Here is a 15,024-nt window from a genome sequence, read left to right as displayed (position 1 = left end):
TGTTGTCCAGGTAGGGAAGCAGAGTTCAGAAAGCCAGGGGTCCAGTCTGAAGGTCTAGAGACTAGCAATGGTGTTACACACAAGGGGTCACAACCGACGTTGTAGTCAGCAGTCTGCTGCAGCCATGAACTGCCTTTTATAACAGACTCCCTAAGCCAGGTGCCTGTGATTAGTCTCCCAGCTGCTCAGAGCTGCTTGTTCTTAAACGACCAGACCTCTTCCTTTGTTGCTGTGCTACTCACTGGCGTCTCCTTTCTGCATGAGGGGAGGAGAGCCTCCTGTTCATGCCCAGAATCTGATTGAGGGGCTTCAGCCAGGTCCTGGACATTCTCCAACTGGGGAAGAGCCAGAGTTGTGTCCTCAGGGGTTCCACTACTTCCTTCTCCTGGGTCTGCCAACTCTGCCTCTGAAGTCCCCGAGTCCTCTGAAGGGGCCATGACAGGGGGGCCCTGTAAGTCCAGGGGCCATCGGGCCAGTGCCCCACCTGGCCGCTATTTAGAACCGGCCCTGATGACGATGGAGCCAATTATCTAGGAGGGAGATGGGCTCTCCATCACTGAAGAACTTCAAGAGGCAGCTGGACAGCCACCTGTCGGGTATGCTTTAAGATGGATTCCTGCATTGAGCAGAGAGTTGGACTCGACAGCTTTATAAGCCCCTTCCAACTCTACTATTCCATGATTCTATGATAGTCCACTGTTTGGAAGGAGCCTTTATTTCAGGGCTGGCCAGGCAACCTTTTCAGACTGAGAGCCACATTTTCTTCTGGGCAACCTTCTGAGAGCCACATGCCACGCTGGGCAGGGCCAGAGGCAAAAGTGGGCAGGGCAATGAATGTAAATGTTGCCTTTGTACAGTAAGCAAGTTTCTATCTACACCTGCACACTGTTCTCTATGCTCTATCCAGGCAAGCAAGAGGTATTATTGGAGTTCAAAGACACATTCTAGCCAGGCAAAATCACTCAAGAAGAGTGCAAAGCAGGGGCAACACCCCTAGGCCTGAGGTTCCCCATTCTGGCTCCATCTAAGCCAAAGATGCCAGTGAACAAGTGGTAATTATGAAAGACTTAGGATATTTTAGTGTTATCAAAATGGATACATGATCTGAAATTAAGGGAACATTACAGGCATACCCCGCTTTAACATACGCAATGGGACCGGAGCGTGTATATAAAGTGAAAATGTACTTAAAGTGAAGCAATTATCTATGCTTGTACTGCACTGCAATCGCCACTAGATGGCAGCAGCATCATGCCATTAAGTGTCCGTAATTGCGAAGCACGCATACTTTAAGCAGGGTATGGTGGCGTATGGAGCATGTATGTTATAGCGAGGCGACGTTAAGTGAAGTGACGTTAAGTGGGGTATGTATGTTAAGAAAGAATGTGATCTCTATTTTGAATCAGAATTTCAGATACTGTATAATGCTGTTTGTTTCTTTGTTATGAATCTGACTCACAAGTTTGTATGTACTCCATTAGCAAGAATGAAAAGAAAACACATCAAATACTGTTAAGATCACTGTGATAAAACTCCTTTGAAATTAGGAAAGGTCAGTGCAAACTGCAAATCCATCTCAAATCCTTCAAAAAGAAACGCTGGTCGTGGTTTTTTGTTTTTTTTTAAATGTTATTTTTATACACCTTATACATAACATCTGTCCCCACCCCATCCACTGCTCCAAATACCTGTTTACCTCTAACCTTGTATTTTGCACTCCATCATTCATTACCATTCTCACTCGTCACATAATATAAAAGTAATCATGATCTTCGCAGTCTCATAAAGGGGGTAGGTACTGTTCAACTATCAGCCCGTGATGTGAACAGAATGATTGCCAACATTTTGTGAATGTGTCTTTCTTTTTTAATCCTTTACTCATCTTCAGTTTGTGTTACCTTTTCCAGCAGTGCTATCTCCCATATTTTTCTGTACTATCTATCTATTGATCCCCCCATCAAATCTTTCCAACATCTGGCTATAATCCGACGTGCAGATATTAGCATAAAACTAATTAATTTTTTACTTTACAACCCAGTGTTTTTATTTATGAATAAATTCAACAGCACTAGTTCTGGCGTTAGCGGTACCGTGTGTTCAGTGATCTTACCCTTTTCTTTTTGTACCTCAACCAACAATTTTTTTACTTTCTCACAAACCCACCACATGACATGTGTTTGTAGCTTCTTGCAAGCCAGCCAGGATGGAGCGCCTCTATAACCCAATTGTCCTCTGAAGACCTTTACAAATGGGAGAGGAAGGGAAGAAATCATATACTGATGGAAAACCCCAGTAGAAAGACACTATTTTTTCAGGAAGGAAAAGGTGGGTTATCACATTTGCAAGAATATACTACAGCTTCTCCCTGGAATGCTTTCCAGAACTTGTGATTGGCAGAATGAGAACTGGTGACTCAGAAACATCCTGTGACTTTGCATTTGATTGCAGCATGATATTTTCTGTTGTGGACTTTCTACATTGAATCACAGGCCCCATCTGCACTATACATTTAAAGTACTATTATACCACTTTAAACAGTCATGGCTTCCCCCAAAGCATCCTGGAACATGTAGTTCTGAAGGTTATTAGGAGCAGTGTTTTTTTTGGGGGGGGAATGAAGTGCCAGTTACCTGTACCTTGATAAAAGTGCTGTTGGTGCCTGCACCCAACGGTTGCCATGGGCAGCCAAAAAAAAAAGATTCTGGTACTCTGTACCAATGAGTACTATCACACACAAAAAAGCCCTGATTAGGAGATCCCTATTCCCATCGCAGAACTACAATTCTCAGAGTTCTCTGGAAGAGGTATTAACTGTTAAACCACTCTGAGAATTGAAGCTCTGTGAGGGGAATAGGGGCCTCCTAACAACTCTCAGCAATAAACAAAAAATAACAGTTCCCAGGATTGTTTGGGGGACGCCATGACTTAAAGTGGTATGATATTGCAGATGAGGCCCAAGTCACTTACGTTACCTTGACTTACATCATCAAAAAATGGAAGAAATAAAATAGAAAGCTTCCAAAAGTACCTCTTCTATGCATCTATTAAATGGGATAGGAGCTCTTTTCTTTTGAATCTTGTCATTCTGGTCTCAAAAATCCCCACATTTCATCATTTCTGTGGCTCTTGCAACCATACAATAGCCATGTGGTATATGGGCTAGGGGAGAGGACTAGATTCTGACTCCTGCTAAGTCTTGAACCTCAGTTAGTGACCTTGGGATAGTCACTCTTTCTCAAGCTAACCTACCTCACAGGGAGGAGGATAAAACAGTGGGAAGTGGAGAAAACAACAATATAAACTGTCCTAAGCATTGTGGAAGAAAGATGGGATAAAAGGATACTAAATATAAATTCCAATTTTTATTGAGATCTTCTGAAGAGGTACTGTTCAGATTTCTCACCTACAGGCAGGGCTGGCACCAGGCATGACTTGTGCCCTTGGGCACCAGCCTGCCCTGGGGTTGCAGCGCCATAGCCCAATACCCCCCATACAGGTGGCATGGGGCTAATAAGCCTGCCCATGTGCCCCACTTACCTCTTTTGTCATGCAAATGACATGCACACGTAGACCTCATGCCTGCCATCAACCAAGATGGGGAAGCCCCCCCCTCCGCCATCTTGGGTGATGGTATGCACAGCACACATGGCATTCACACTGACAAGAGACGTAGATGGGGCATGCATGCAGTCTTATTGAAACCTGTGATGTCTGTACTGCAGGGGTGCCTGGGAGCTCCCTCTTCACAATCCACAGCAAGGTCAGGTTGTAGGACCCAATGCTGCCGCAGATCATGAAACAGGAGTGCCACCCTCCCACCCTAAGGATGGGCTCTTCAGGGCCCCCTCTGGGCTGTAGGGGCCCTTGGCCAGGACCCAACCTGGCCGCCCTCTGGCACCGGCCCTGCCTACAGGGCAAAATTGTTGTTCTATGTGCCTTCAAGTCAACTTCAACTTATGATGACCCTATGAATCAGCAACTTCCAATAGCATCTGTCATGAACCACCCTGTTCAGATCTTGTAAGTTCAGGTCTGTGGCTTCCTTTATGGAATCAATCCATCTCTTGATTGGCCTTCCTCTTTTTCTCCTCCCTTCTGTTTTTCCCAGCATTATTGTATTTTCTAGTGAATCAGGTCTTCTCATGATGTGTCCAAAGTATGATAACCGCAGTTTCATCATTTTAGCTTCTAATGGTAGTTCTGGTTTAATTTGTTCTAACACCCAATTATTTGTCTTTTTCGCAGTCTGTGGTATCTGCAAAGCTCTCCTTCAACACCACATTTCAAATGATTTTTCTCGTCTGCTTTTTTCACTGTCCAACTTTCACATCCATAGATAGAGATCGGGAATACCATGGTCTGGATGATCCTGACTTTAGTGTTCAGTGATACATTTTTTCATCTGAGGATCTTTTCTAGTTCTCTCATTGCTGCCCTCCCCAGTCCTAGCCTTCTTCTGATTTCTTGACTATTGTCTCCATTTTGGTTAATGACTGTGCCAAGGTATTAATAATCCTCGACAAGTTCAATGTCCTCATTGTCAGCTGTAAAGTTACATAAATCTTCTGTTATCATTAGTTTTTTTGACGTTGAGCTGTAGTCCTGCTTTCGTGCTTTCCTCTTTAACTTTCATCAGCATTCGTTTCAAATCATTACTGGTTTCTGCTAGTAGTATGGCATCGTCTGCATACCTTAAATTACTGATATTGATATTTCTCCCTCCAGTTTTCACACCTTCATCTTGGTCTAGTCTTGCTTTCTGTATGATATGTTCTGCATATAGATTAAACAAATAGGGTGATAAAATACACCTGTCTTACACCCTTTCCAATAGGGAACCAATCAGTTTCTCTTATTCTGTCCTTACAGTAAGTAGCCTCTTGTCCAGAGTACAGGTTGTACATCAGGACAATCAGATGCTGTGGCACCCCCATTTCTTTTAAAGCATTCCATAGTTCTTCATGATCTACACAATCAGAGGCTTTGCTGTAATCTATAAAGCACAGGGTGATATTCTTCTGAAATTCCTTGGTCTGTTTAAAATATAAAGCCCCAAATCTAAAACAATATGAGAGTTCTCTGAATTTTGCAATGCAGTTCTCCAATCAAGTAATGTGCCACAAAATGGTTATACTGGGGTAAAGTGTCCATAGAAATGCGTATATTAATGAACATTTGGAAAAACTGATTTGCAGAAATGTGTCTATTAGGCAATATTGCATAGAAACCTGTGTATATTAGGAGAAATCTGCACCAAAATGCTGATGAACTTTCACAGGAGGACTTTTTTAAAAACACAAATTGATGTGGCAATGTGGAGAACTGAACTTATGACTGGCACAATGAGAAACTGACAGAACTGACATATTTTCCAGTACACTCCCAAGATTCCCTCTGGGCTCAGGGTGGTTATTTTGAGTTCATTGTTGCTGTTATCATGCACAAGCCATGCTGAGTAGGAAGGTGTAACAATCATAGAGGGAAAGAGGGAACTTAAGGAAACTTTTATTGATTTAAGGAAGGTGTAAGTAAAGGAAAAATGTCTGAACTATAAAACACCTATTCTTACTCAGCTCAGAAGTTTTTGCTTGAAGTTCTAACATCCCAGTGATGTGGAAATAACAGAAACACTTGGGCTTGGCCAGAAGATTTCAAAAGGTTCTGTTGGTTGAGAGGGAATCAGTGGCTTTCCCATGCATTTCTTTAAAGCCCCACTGAGGGAGGACATCTGGCCACGGTCTAATCTACAGTTCCCATGGAAATGGAATGACTGTTAAATTAGTTGTAAATCAGCTAATTATACAGCCACAAGAGTGGCTGTATACTATAGCCAGCGTGAATTTTTCACATTCCGCAATGTTAAATTGAAAATACCCCCATGCCATTCTGATGCTTCCCATAAGCTCATTTCAAAACAAAATCTTACAAAACTTATAGTCCTGAACTCAGAAACGCTTGTTCAACAACACTCTCAATTTTCATGGTGATACACAAAACAGTCAGAGAGAACAGAGAGTTCAAAGTCTAAAAAGAGAGAAAGAAAACCCAGAGCCCTTTTGGACTTTTTTCTGTCAGAGTTCTCATAATCTGTTGAAATTCATTAAAAATCAGCCATGTGCACAGAGTACCTGTAATCCTAATACTGACCTTGCCCCATACTCTGACCTTCATCTACTGCAGTTTAAAAGTTGAAAAAAATGCCTGGCTGATTTTTAATTAATTTAAGAAATTTTGGCTGGAAGCCAGTGATAAGGGCGGGCATGCTCAGTAAGAACCAACTGTCAGTGTTCTAAAAGCCTCACAGCTGCTGGGCTTGGCTAATCAAGGGGCCACACCCACACCAGACTTTGATTTCACGTGAGGCAGTCATGGCTTCCCTCAGAGCATCCTGGGAAGTGTAGTTTGTGAAGGGTGCTGAGAGGAGACTCCTGTTCCACTGAGAGAGCTCCAGCGGCCAGAGTGGTTTAACAGTCAGCCACTCTGATTGAAGGTCTGTGAGGGGAACAGGGCATCTCCTAGCAACTTTCAGCACCCTTCACTAACTACACTTCCCAGGATTCTTTCAGAGAAGCCATGATTGTCCAAAGTGAAATAAAGGCCTGGTGTGGATGTGTTCTGGGACAACTTTGGTTTAAATTTGGGTGGGAGGCTACATATGCCTGCTGTAGAATAAAAAGGTGAGGGAAACGCTGAAAAGCAATGATACTGTTCACAATGTTTTCCTTTTGGAAAGGAAAGGGTTTTCCCCTCTGCCCAGTGCCCACCCAATCTCCTCCCCTCCCCGCCCCCAGGTCACTGTTGGACTAGGACCTGGGAGACCAGGGTTCGAATCCCCACACAGCCATGAAGCTCACTGGGTGACCTTGGGCCAGTCACTGCCTCTCAGCCTCAGATGAAGGGAATGGTAAAACCACCTCTGAATACAATTTACCATGAAAACCCTATTCAAAGGGTTGCCATAAGTTCGGTCAACTTGAAGGCAATCCATTTCCATTTTCAAATGTGATTGCACAGAAATAAATCCCATTGAACTCAATAAGCATGCAAATTTTTATTTATTTATTTATTTATTTATTTTAATTTATATACCGCCCTAAGCCAAAAAGGCTCTCTGGGCGGTGTACATAAAAGATAAAACAAGCAAAATATATAAATACAGTAAATATAACAGGATCAAAAGTCAAAACAACAAACAACAACAACCAAGCAACATCAAAATATAACAATAATAAGATACTGTTTAAAATACATGATAAAAACAATTATTAAGATTGTGGCTTCATATAGTGAATATGCTTCTTGCTAGTAGAGAGCTCCCTCCATTTAAAAAAAAAAAACATTCAAACCATTCTTTCTTTGATCTCTTGACTTTTATCTCTCTCAGTTTCTGTGTCACTAAATTAAGCTTTCCAAATGTCTGAGGTGATGAGCTATTGCATACTTTTGGTGGCCCCTCCTTCCAATGCCTGCAGATTTGTGGGTCAGGCTGACACCCAATTCCTGTTTTCATTCTTGATGAGGGTGTGTAGGGAAAGTTAGTGTTACCTGCACATCTCCTACAAGGGTAAACAATAAGATGAGAATGTTTGCATGTGTGAAGGAAATAAAGACAGTAAGAGAGATCTCAGCGGCACCTTTATCTGCTGGAAAAGGGTTCTAAATCATCCTCCATCTGCTAAGGAAAAAATGATGAAGGGAAAGAGATTGTTCCGTAGGGCAAAGGTGAGTTCAGTAACACCCATTCGATCTTTGTAATCTGTTTCTGTCTTATCCAATTGCAGACATACAAGCTCATTTTGTTCTTCCCCCTGAATTTTGCAATGCAGTCCTCCAACCGACCAATGTTTACAAAAACTGCTTATGCTCTGCAGTGAGTCTTCATCTGCATTGTACATTTAAAGCAGCATCATCAATGATCAGACCTGCTTTCCCCCTCCTTCCCCTCTCCTCTCTCTTCCTCCTCCCCCCTCTTCCTTCTTCCTCCTCCCCTGCCTACTCCAGCCCTCCCTCCCCCTGGTCAGTTTTACCTATCCTAAGCATGATTGCATGGGAGTAAATCGCATTGAACTCAATAAATATGCAAATGATCAAACCTGTCCTTCTCCTCCCCTCCCCCTCCTGCCTGCTCCCATCCCAGTCCTCCCCTCTGCCTTTCCTGCCCCTCCCTTCTCCTCTTCCTCCTCCTGCCCTCCCCATCCCCTGTGGTCAGTTTCACCTATCCTAAGCATGATTGCAGGGGAGTAAATCCCACTGAACTCAATACGCATGCAAATGATCAATCCATTCTCAGCAGGCTTGCACAGGATCCCATTTCTTACCTCCCGGATTAAAAAGCAGGGAAATTCATTAACAGGCAAAAATGTACCTATAGCCCACAGATATTTCTATCAAACTTTAAAAAGCAGGGAAATTGGGCAGCTATAGTGAATGCACCAGGGGAGCAGGAGTCCTGACCTCCTCTCTGAGATATTGTACTGCCCTACAAATTTGTCAAAATGCAAACACAATTTGGGTTGGTCTTTCACAGTCCAATTCACTTGCTGTGTAGCTTGGAAGAATTTGGTAATGTGCCTCTGAGCATATGGTGAGTAGTGGCAACACCAGCACTCAGCCCAAATAATAGAAAGAAGACATGTGCTGTGCTGATCTTGTTTTAGCAGGAAGGAAGCAACATTATTAAGACAGTTGATATAGTTCAGATGGTCACTTTAAATATATCTGCTTACCTGTGCAATTTTAGTGAAGTTTCCTATAGGTAATCATTTTCTTTTGTTTCTATTTCTGTGAATATGTGAAGTACAGCAACACCTTGCAAAATTTACACTAAAAAAACTCCAAACATAATTGTGGAATAATGGCACTGACTTCTGCAGAATAGTCTCCAGTGGACCTCAGGAGTGTCTCAATTTGCACAAGATAAAACAGTGAGAGGTGAAATATATTCTAGCAAAATTCTAGGTGTGCTCTATGTTTTTGACCGTGCCCACCTGGCCTTAAATAAAGTGGTTTAAACATAGCAGGCTGAAAACATGCATCCTCTTTTTTCCAACAGCTAGAGTCATTGCTGAAGGAGCAACATATTGTAATCAGTCTGATTTTACATCAAACTGCAGTTTCAGATTCAACTGTTAATGCACTCAAAACAGAAATAGAACATAACCAACAATTTGAAATACAAAAGGCTGTCTTCACCATGATATGACATTGACCAATAAAAAGGCGTTGAAATTAATAAAAATAAATTTGACACAGATTTCTAGGATGAATAATGAGGGAAATAAATTTTCTAGTTTAGATTCTCCGTAGAAACATTAGTAACACAGGAAAGAAGCAAAGTAAGAACACCAACAAACATACAAAAATATAATTCTCAATCTTTGGAGACGGCAGGTATTGCCACCACTGACCATATGGTCAGAGGCACATGTTATCAAATTCTTCCAAGCTACACAGCAAGTGGATTGGACTGTGAAAGACCAACCCAAATGGTGTTTGCATTTTGACAAATTTGTAGGGCAGTACAATATCTCAGAGAGGAGTTCAGGTCTCCTGCTCCCCTGGTGCATTCTCTATAGCTGCCCAATTTCCCTGCTTTTTAAAGTTTGATAGAAATATCTGTGGGTTATAGGTACATTCTTAAACTGCAAGGTTTTTTGCCTATTAGTGAATTTAGATATGCATCCTAAATGCACAGCCAGACAGTACTTTCCATTTGTGAGACGAACAAGAAGGGTGGGATTAACAATAAAAAGGCCCTGCTTTCTCTTGTTAAACAAGTATCATTCTCCCTACCATGAGTGTTCCTGTTCAGAGTGCCAGCAGCAATGTCCTCTTCAATATACTATAATAGGAAGATAGTAGAAGCTGTAAGGGATTGAAGCAAGCTCCCCACTTTTCTGAACTGACACTTAACAGTCCATGGCTACTGAGCATGCTGAATCTTCGTTGGCTTTTTTTTGTGGGGGGAGTTGTTGACCCCTTTTTGGATTTTTTTTAAAAAATTGTACTTCCATTAACCTCAGGGTTCTCCTGAAAATGCAAGTTCTTCCCTCTTGTTTCTCACTGGACACCAATCAACTCTCCATTTTTCCAAAATGGACAAAGTCTGGGGCAGACGGAAGTGTGCCCAGATAAATGAAACCTAGGAACAGAACAGAGTGACTGAAGCCTACCCTGAACACTCATCCTCTCTTGGGAGGTGTTCTTTTGTTTGTCATATGCCAGCGAGACTGTCACACCTTTTTTGTTAATGTGTTTGCAGCAGCCAAGTAATTCCATAGTGACAGAATACAGTCCTATTGTTCAGAAGGGAGTGTTACATAATCTGTTTCCAGGTAAACAGAAATAAAACATGGGTGAGTATGGAAGTTCCAGCACACCTCTGCAGGAATTCAAGTTCTGAATTAATGATGAACAACTGATCAGTATAAAGGGAAGTAGCATTTTGCAGTTCCTTCCATCATGACTGACTGGCTCCAACGGCATCCCTCCCTGCTACCAACTGCCCATTACTGACATTTCTAGCAACCAAGAACCCCAGTCTAATTTGCATAGATCCATAGGAGTGTAGGAAGCGGCCTTGGACCGAGTCAAGATCATTGGTCCATCTAGCTCAGGCTAATGTATCCTGACTGGCAGCAGGTCTCCAGAATTTCAGGCAGGGAGATTCTCATAGCTGTGCCTGGAGGTGCCCGGGATGGAATCTGGGACCTTCTATATCCAAAGCAGATGCTCTACCACTGAGCTATGGCCCTTTCCAGTTCCCCCCATTCCAGAGAGCCCCATTCCCACTGGCTACCACTCACCATGGTTGAGGCCATCCAAAGAGACAGTAACTCCTCCATCATTCCTAGACCCAAGACCTGTTAATGATTCCCCTCCTGTGCAATAAAAAAATATTTCTGCAAGATTATGATTATGGTTTTGATGATTATGATTAGTCTTTCATTGTACTTGCTATTTGTACTGGATAATAGCAATTAAAAATATAATATGTAAACCAGATTTTAAGCTTTGCATAGGAACATAGAAAGCTACCTTGTATTGAGTCAGACTACTAGTCCATCTATCTCAGTACTGTCTATACTGGGATAGTCAGCACAGCCTCCCTGGAAGATCAGCATGACCTTAATGATCCGTACAGGAGAAGGCACACTTTCAGATTCATAGAACCATAGCGTTGGAAGGGGTCTATAAGACCATTGAGTCCAACCCGCTGCTCAATGCAGGAATCCAAATTAAAGCATACCTGACAGGCGCCTGTCCAGCTGCCTCTTGAATGCCTCCAGACAGCTTGGTTCCAAGCTTTTTAGGGCCTTATAAATCAAGTGTAGTACCTTAAAGCTAGCTCAGAAGCAAACTGGCAGCCAGTGCAGGTCCTTCAGTACAGGGGTAATGTGTGCTGTAGGAAGCCCCAATAAGTAGCCAGGCCACCACCATCTCCAATAGTTGTAGCTTCCTAACCAGTAATAAGGGCAGCTCCACATAAAGTGTGTTACAGTGTGTTACAGCAATCCCATCTGGAGGTTACTAAGGTATGGATCACAGTTGCTAGGCTACTCCTCTCCAGGAATGGTCACAACTGGTAAATAGGCAGACTTTGCTACAAAGGCCACTTGAACCCTCCAGTGACAGACATGGATGAAGGAGATTCCCTAGATGATATACCTGTCCATTCAGAGGGAATGCACCCCTGTCTAGGACTGGTAAAATTTCCAGATGAGTTAAAGGGGCCTTATTGGTGGGAAAAATGCAGAGATCTCGCTTGGAATGGGCTGGCAATAAAAACACAATCATAATAAACCTGCCGCACTGTTCCCAAATCAGCCTGGAGGGTTGGGGGGAACTCTCAGAACAGATTTGGGTTGAGGGCAGGGGGAGGAGAGGGGCAGAATGTTCCATTGCACAAGTAGAAATCCTTGTGCTGATGGAACATGTGTCTTAGCGCTACCCTGAATACCACCAAAGGTTCTTGGGCAATCTCCTGCCCAGGGAACTTAAAGGGCCAGAGCTACCTATCTTCTGCAAGTAGAACTGTGTCGTGTGGGTTCAGACCATGCTCCTGAAAAACAGTCACTTTCATAACCTCAGAGCAGGCACAGGATGATTGGTAAGGGGCTGCAATGGAGGTATAGGCTGAGAAATATTGTCGCTGTCAAGCCTTACCTGTAGCACCATAAGCCTGGCAAAATTGTTATGAGTTTTTGCTATCACATTTCTGTGAACAGAAATATCACTGTGGGTTTGCCTTAAGGCAATACCTGGCCAGAGATATGGACTAGATAAAAGGAATATTAATCACCTGGAAGATCAAGTAATGTCCCTCAACCGGAGCACATTGTTAGGAAATTCCTTTGAGATAAAAGGAACACTTTATTTATTTATTTATTTATTAAATTTCTATACCGCCCAACTAGCATAGCTCTCTGGGCGGTGCACAAGAAAGCAAACAGGTATATACAATAAAATCCAATAACATACAACGAAAAATACAAAAGATAAAAAATCTAAAAACAATTACAGCAGGTTTTAAAACTAAATTAAATTAAATTAAAAGCCTTGGAAAAGAGGAAGGTTTTAACTTGGCGCCGAAAGGATAACAATGTCGGCGCCAAGCGCACCTCATCGGGGAGACTGTTCCACAATTCGGGGGCCACCACTGAGAAGGCCCTGGTTCTTGTTACTGTTGGCGTGTGCGTGTATAGATCATACAAGGATGGAATCCAAGAGTCGCATAGAACAGGAATAAGCCAGGCCAGGCAAGTTTCTTGTAAGAGTCTTTACTAGGCAAAGACATTAGACACAGTTCTCTTCACAGACAGCTTTTCCCCCCACACTGAGTTTTTCCAAGCATCCCACCTTATCAGGCTTCCCAGCCAGCTGATGACCTTGGCAAACCTGGCGCTCTGTTCTCACAGCTTAACCCTTCTGCTTCAGGTTTCACTCTCTTTGCTAAAAACCCTGTCTGTGAGTCTCACAGCCTGCTTCACTGACCAACAGCCCCCACCTGAGACTCACAGATTACAAAACTTCATTGTTCATTATTACATTGCTACAATATTAACTTTTCATTACAATACATATCAGTACATGGTTTGTTTTCTTACAGTTTCTATTTACATTTTCCAATTCAGTTCTTGTTTCTTTATTTCTTTATTCACACAGGTTTTACAGAGTCATTTATTTCACTCACGTTAAGTTTCTGTTCTCGGAGCTCGGAGGAGGGCCTTCGATGAAGAACACAGTGTCCAGGCAGGTTCGTATTGGGAGAGGCGTTCCAACAGGTATTGTGGTCCCGCGCCGTATAAGGCTTTATAGGCCAAAACCAGCACTTTGAATCTGGCCCGGAAGCAAATTGGAAGCCAGTGCAGACGAGCCAGAACGGGTGTTATGTGTTCGGACCGTTTGGTCCTCGTTATCAATCTGGCTGCCGCGTTTTGCACCAGCTGTAGCTTCTGGACTGTCTTCAGAGGCAGCCCAACGTAGAGCGCATTGCAGTAATCCAATCGCGAGGTTACCAGAGCATGTACAACTGATGTGAGGTCCTCCCTGCTCAGATAGGGACGTAGCTGGGCTACCAACCGAAGATGGTAGAACGCATTCCGTGCCACCAAGGCTACTTGAGCCTCCAGTGACAGGGAAGGATCTAAAAGAACTCCCAGACTACGAACCTGTTCCTTTAGGGGGAGTGTAACCCCGTCCAGGACAGGGTATATATCCACCACCTGATCAGAGAAACCCCGCACCAACAGCATCTCAGTCTTGTCTGGATTGAGCCTCAGTTTGTTAGCTCTCATCCAGTCCATTATCGCAGCCAGGCAACGGTTCAGCACATTGACAGCCTCACCTGAAGAAGATGAAAAGGAGAAGTAGAGTTGCATGTCATCAGCATACTAATGACAACGCACCCCAAAACTCCTGATGACTGCACCCAACGGCTTCATGTAGATGTTGAAAAGCATGGGAGACAGAACCGACCCCTGCGGGACTCCACATTGGAGAGCCCACGGTGTCGAGCAATGTTCCCCAAGCACTACCTTCTGGAGACGACCCGCCAAGTAGGAGCGGAACCACTGCCAAGCAGTACCACCCACTCCCAACTCCGCGAGCCTCTCCAGAAGGATACCATGGTCGATGGTATCAAAAGCCACTGAGAGATCAAGGAGAATTAACAGAATTAACTTTGGGATATTCAGAACAAGAAAAATTCATCACAGAAGGGCGTAGGGGGCATTCCTCTCAGCTTAGGAAGATGTAATCGAGATCTCTGTGTAAAAAAAATATGTACTTTTGAGTCAGGGAGTAAGACACATGGAGAGACTGACATTTGGGAGCTGTTTAAGTGTCTTTCATCTGGAGATGGATGGAAGGGTCCCACTCTAGAGAGCCGATGTGGGGCAGAGGAGTTTGCTTTGTTAGGGTGTTTAAGCTGCTTGCCTCCACCTGTGGCTCACCCTGTATATCTGTAAAAAAAGTCAAATATTACAAGATGCCAAAAGTGAGCTGTTTCCAAAGGGAACCAAATCAAGGTAAGTGCTGCACCCCCTGAATTTCTCAACACTCAAGGGAATGGTAAGCATAAATAGATGAATGGAACAATAGTTACCACCTAGAGACAGGGCTTGGAAGATAGGCATTCAGATCCCAAAGATTCACCACCACTCCTTTAAAGCCCTAAGTGATTTGGGACTAGGTCTTTTCTCACCTTTTAACTAACCTGTTAAAAGAACCACCTGAGCTACTTTTAACTCCACACCATCTTAGATTAGACGGCTTGTGCCTGGAGACAACTTTTGATTTCCATTTATGAAATGCTGTCCCCAGGGATGCTCATTTGGCTCTAAATGGTTTTCAGACCACAGGCAAAGACCTTATTATTTTACCCAGCCCTAAAAAATGTTTAGTTTTAACTGCTGACCCTTGTTATTCTTAGCTGTCGACATTATCTCTGCACTGCAGTTTCACTAGGTTTGTATCTTCATCTTCATATGCCACTCACACCCGGCTTCTGCAAGTGGAGAGAAG

General features: G+C 43.2%; 1 long non-coding RNA gene across 1 annotated transcript in view; it reads left to right on the top strand.

The window, feature by feature from the left end:
• The window catches only part of LOC133387150 (uncharacterized), a 39,849-nt gene that overhangs the window by 11,493 nt on the left and 13,332 nt on the right, over nucleotides 1-15,024 (top strand). The window contains exon 2 of the long non-coding RNA XR_009763390.1: nucleotides 13,165-13,255. This is a non-coding gene — a long non-coding RNA (uncharacterized LOC133387150). The remainder of the gene's footprint in view (nucleotides 1-13,164; nucleotides 13,256-15,024) is intronic.

This window comes from Rhineura floridana, chromosome 6, assembly GCF_030035675.1.
Source record: "Rhineura floridana isolate rRhiFlo1 chromosome 6, rRhiFlo1.hap2, whole genome shotgun sequence".
Classification (NCBI taxonomy): Eukaryota; Metazoa; Chordata; class Lepidosauria; order Squamata; family Rhineuridae; genus Rhineura; species Rhineura floridana.
This window is presented reverse-complemented; position numbering and strand designations above follow the sequence as displayed.